Source organism: Cryptomeria japonica, chromosome 6, assembly GCF_030272615.1.
Source record: "Cryptomeria japonica chromosome 6, Sugi_1.0, whole genome shotgun sequence".
NCBI lineage: Eukaryota > Viridiplantae > Streptophyta > Pinopsida > Cupressales > Cupressaceae > Cryptomeria > Cryptomeria japonica.
This window is the reverse complement of record NC_081410.1, coordinates 592959756-592965868: the sequence shown is the minus strand read 5'-3', so window position 1 is coordinate 592965868 and position 6113 is coordinate 592959756.

Genomic DNA, 6113 nt, shown 5'->3' with positions numbered 1-6113 from the left:
GTAACTTTCATCCCTAAAAAATTTCCGAAAAAGTTGGTCAGACCAGGTGCACTTTCAACCTGGTCCTCGACTTTTTTCACAAAATTTTGGGAGACTGTTATGATTGTATTTAATTGCTTAAATCTAGAAAATTACATCACAATTATCAAGAAAAAATTTGAAATTAAGTGGTTAATTGTAATCTGCCTTGATTTTAAAAATTCTGATTTTGTTAATTTTACTTTTGAAATTAAGAGGTATCCCATTGGCCCTAATTTTAAAATTTCAATTTCTTTTCATTCATTATAAATTATTTTGGAAATTGTGTCATTTCTTCCTTCAACAAAGTTCAAATTGTATAATCATAATTCCCTTGAATTTTGCATTATTCAATTTTGCAACCTTTGTTCCCAAAATTCAAAATTTCCCTCTAGTGCATGAGCTTTACCACTATTAGTCCTACCTCTAATATCCTCGTTAGACAAAGCATTAGAATTAAGGCTTCTCAAGGTTTAATTCTCGAAGAGATGGAGCCTAATTTGGAAGACTTCTTCAATGAGGATAATGCTAGTTCTTCTCATCCCGATAACATCTCTATCTACCCAATTGATGATTCCAATGATGAAGAAGAAGCTTTGACTAGAGTTTCCCTAGGTCAATTTTCAAAATTGGATAATCAATTTGATATCTTTCAACAATGGATGTCCCAAGAATACCCTAATAGTGAAGTTCTTCCATTAATTGAAGCTTTAAAATGCATGATTCAAAGTGATAAGAAAGGAATTGATATATTACATGGCATTTCCCATATTGTTGATTCTAATGCCATTCCTATTAAGAGTTGTGCTGAGAACTTAGGTTATTCACAACCTCCTACACAAATAAATCATTCTATTTCTTTGACCACTTCAATAACTAGAATTCCTGCTTTCACATCAAACATCATGACTACATCAACTCAAAATGTTATACCTACAAATATTAGGCATGGAGGAAATCCTTGTTCTTCATTCATTCCTCCATCTTTATCTATGCCTTCAATAAGTATTCCTCTTGTCTCTCAACCACTTAATGTGACATAAGGGGGCAATTCATCCAATCATTCTATCCCTCCTTTTAGAGTCTCATTTGCTACTCAATCATTGCCTATGCCTACTTATCATAGTGTTCCACCACCCTATTCTCAATCAATGCCTTCTTTCAATAAAATCACACCACCTTCTCAATCAAACATGTTTAACATAAATTCTTCAACTGAAGAAACCATTAATAATCTTGCTCAAACTGTGTCATCATTGCAACAAAAAATTGCTTCTATGAGTCAATCCAAGTATAGTGTGCCCACATTTGATGTTGTGAGCCCACTTTCTCTTGATATTGTTAGAGTTTTCCCTCCTAAACACGTTTAAGTCCCTCAACTGGAACTCTATAATGGAAAAGATGATCCTTTAAAACATGTCAAAACATTCCAAACTTTGTGTACTGACTTTTCTATATTTGCTGGTTTAGGCTTCATTTTCAGAGACGGAAAAACCCTTTTTAGCACGCGGATTTTTTTGGAGGACCAAGTACACTTTCAACCCGGTCCTAGTAAATTTCACTCAAATTTATAGGAGAGCTTCGTCTCGACATTTTACTGCTAATTCCAGGTGCACAACTTCATTCCGTATTTCTATCTCAAGTTATAATCATTTCTTTACCATCTTTACACTAAGTCTCAAATTGGTTAATTCAAATTGTCCATTCTAAAAGAGGGGTTAGTTTACTTTTCAAATTCATTGTCTATTCAATTAGCATTTAATCTCTTTCCATTAATATTGGATCTAGTGAATTCAACCCCCTCTTTTAATGTAATGTGTGTGAGAGGTTGAAGAGGATCTCTTTTAAATGATTTAATCTAACATACCTTGGTATTATTGGTTCCGGTGCTATGCTTTTTGCTTCATGTTAATCTTCTTCTTCGTCGCTTTCTTCATTTACCGATTGGGCACCTATTTCTGCATTATTCTGTTCATCATTCTTCCACACTTCCGGTTCTATTAACACAAGGTTTTCTTCGCCATTCTCAGGCTCAGAACTGCTGGTCTCATTAGGTTTCTTAGAGAATTCATCAGGGTGATCGTACGAATCTGTGTCGCACTTTAGGCTAACAATGCCTATTCTGGCTGGAAGGGTTTCAACCGGAAGCGTTCCGAAAACCCCTTGCCCTATATACGTGCCAAAATCCGCCCAAGCCGCTCATTTTGCATTGAACGGCTTGGAGTTAAGTAGGAGGGCGCAAAAAGTCTCAGAGATCCAGCCAGAAGGGTTTCGGCAGTAAGTACCTTTTTATTAAAAATATATTTATTTTAACATATTAATTTATATTATTTTTTTTAAATTGTTTTTAATTACAAATTAGTTTTTTTTAAGTTTTTAAAAAATATATTTTTCTTTGTATATATTCTATCATTTTAGTTTAGAATATTATAAAATAAATACACACATACATATGTAAATACATACACATATATACGTACATACATACATACAAACCTACATACATACGTACACATACATACATACACCTACATACATATACATACAAACCTAGATACAAACCTACATATAAACATACATACCTACCTACATACATGTACATACATAGATATAAAATAATTATATGTACACCTTAGGATGTACAGATACATAAAAATACATACACATACATAACTATGTCTACATACATACATACACATACACACATACGTGTACATACACATACATAAACACACACGTGCATACATACATAAATACATATAAAATCATTATATATGCCTTAGGACATACATACACCGCAGGACATGCTATGAGGGGTCGTGTGTGGTCTTGAGGGGTCACACGTGTGTGTTACCCCTCAGGACCACACACGACACATGTGTGACCCCTCAGGACCACACACGACCCCTCATAGCATGTCCTGAGGTGTATGTATGTATGTGTATGTTTACATCCTAAGGAGTATATAATTATTTTATATGACCCCTTAGTACAACTAAAGGCCCCTTGCTACACATGTGCACCCCTAGGATCTTTTATGACCACATAAGACCAAATGGTGTCGGAAGCGGTCATATGTGGTCCTAAGGGGTCACGCATGTGTTAGAACACATGTGTGACCCTTTATGACCACTTAAGGGCTCTTGTGACACATGTGCACCCCTTAGGACCTATTAGGACCACAAAAGACAAAATGTTGTCGCAAGGGGTCATATGTGGTCCTAAGGGGTCACGCATGTGTTCTAACACATGCATGACCCTTCGGACTACTTAAGGACCCTTACAACACATGTGCACCCCTTAGGACCTATTAGGACCACATAGGACCAAATGGTGTCGCAAGGGGTCATATGTGGTGCTAAGGGGTCACGTATGTGTTAGAAGACATGCATGACCCCTTAGGACCACTTAAGGCCCCTTACGACACATGTGCACCCCTTAGGACCTATTAGGACAACAAAAGACCAAATGTTATTTCAAGGGGTCATATGTGGTCCTAAGGGGTAACGCATGTGTTAGAACACATGCGTGACCCCTTAGGACAACTTAAGGCCCCTTGCGACACATGTGCACCCCTTAGGACCTATTAGGACCACATAGGAAAAAATAGTGTCACAAGGGGTCATATGTGGTCCTAAGGGGTCACCCATTTGTTTAAACACATGCGTGACCCCTTAGGACCACTTAAGGCCCCTTGCGACACATGTCCCACCCCTTAGGACCTATTAGGACAACATAGGACCAAATGGTGTCGCAAGGGGTAATATATGGTCATAAGGGGTCATGCATGTGTTCTAACACATGCATGACCACTTAGGACCACTTAAGGCCCCTTGCGACACATGTGCGCCCCTTAGGACCTATTAGAACCACAAAAGAACAAATGTTGTCGCAAGGGGTCATATGTGGTCCTAAGGGGTCACACATGTGTTCTAACACATGCGTGACCCCTGAGGACCACCTAAGGCCCCTTGCAACACATGTAAACCCGTTAGAACCTATTAGGACCATATAGGACCAAATGGTGTCGCAAGGGGTCATATGTGGTCGTAAGTGGTCACGCATGTGTTAGAAGACATGCGTTACCCCTTAGGACCACTTAAGGCCCCTTGCAACACATGTGCACCCCTTAGGACCTATTAGGACAACAAAAGACCAAATGTTGTCGCAAGGGGTCATATGTGGTCCTAAGGGATCACACGTGTTAGAACACATGCGTGACTCCTTAGGACCACTTAAGGCCCCTTGCGACACATGTGCACCCCTTAGGACCACATAGGACCGAATGGTGTCGCAAGGGGTCATATGTGGTCCTACGGGGTCACACATGTGTTAGAACACATGCATGACCCCTTAGGACCACTTAGGGCCCCTTCAAACACATGTCCACTCCTCAGGATCTATTAGGACCACAAAAGACAAAATGGTGTCGCAAGGGGTCATATGTGGTCCTAAGGGGTCACCCATGTGTTAGAAAATATGTGTGACCCCTTTGGACCTCTTAAGGCCCCTTGTGCCACATGTGCATGCCTTAGGACCTATTAGGACGACATAGGACGAAATGGTGTTGAAATGGGTCATATGAGGTCCTAAGGGGTCACACATGTGTTAGAACACATGCGTGACCGCTTAAGACCACTTAAGGCCCCTTGTGACACATGTGCACCAATTGGGACCTATTAGGACCACTAAAGACCAAATGTTGTCCCAAGGGGTCATATGCGGTACTAAGGGGTCAAGCATGTGTTTTAACACATGTGACCCCTTAGGACCACTTAAGGGCCCTTGCAACACGTGCACCCCTTAGGACCTATTAGGTCCACATAGGACCAAATGGTGTCACAAGGGGTCATATGTGGTCCTAAGGGGTCGCACGTGTTTTCTAACACATGCGTGAACCCTGAGGACCACTTAAGGCCCCTTGCAATACATGTGCACCTGTTAGGACCTATTAGGACCACATAGGACCAAATCATGTCGTGAGGGATCATATGTGGTCCTAAGGGGTCATGCATGTGTTCTAACACATGCGCGACCCCTTGCGAGACATGTGCACCCTTTAGGACCTATTAGGACCACAAAAGACCAAATGTTGTCGCAAGGGGAGATATTTCGTCCTAAGGGGTCACGCATGTGTTTTAACACATGCGTGACCCCTTAGGACCTATTAGGACCAAATGTTGTCGCAAGGGGTCATTTGTGGTCCTAAGGGGTCATGCATGTGTTAGAACATACGCGTGACCCCTTATGATCACTTAAGGCCCCTTGCAACACATGTGCACCCCCTAGTTCCTATGAGGACCACAAAAGACCAGGTGTTGTCGCAAGGGGTCATATGTTGTCCTAAGGGGTCACACATGTGTTGTAACACATGCGTTACCCCTTAGGACCACTTAAAGGCCCTTATGACACATGTGCACCCCCTAGGACCTATTAGGACCACAAATGACCAAATGTTGTCCCAAGGGGTCATATGTGGTCCCAAGGGGTCATGCATGGGTTGTAACACATGCGTGACCCCTTAGGACCACTTAAGGCCCCTTGCAAAACATGTGTACCCCGTAGGACCTATTAGGACCACAAAAGACCAAATGTTGTCGCAATGGGTCATTAGTGGTCCTAAGGGGTCATACATGTGTTCGAACACATGCGTGACCCCTTAGGACCACTTAAGGCCCCTTACAACACGTGTCAACCCCTTAGGACCTATTAGGACAACATAGGTCCAAACAATGTCGTAAGGGGTCATATGTGATCCTAAGGGGTCATGCATGTGTTAGAACACATGCGTGACCCCTTAGGACCACTTAAGGCCCTTTGCGATACATGTCCACCCCTTAGGACCTATTAGGACCACATAGGACCAAACGGTGTCGCAATGGGTGATATCTAGTCCTAAGGGGTCACACATGTGTTAGAACACATGCATGACTGCGTAGGACAACTTAAGGTCCCTTGCGACACATGTGCACCCCTTAGGACCTATTAGGACCACATAGTACCAAATGTTGTCGCGAGGGGTCATATGTGATCCTAAGGGAGCACACATGTGTAACCCCTTACGACCACTTAAGGTCCCTTGTGACACGTGCACC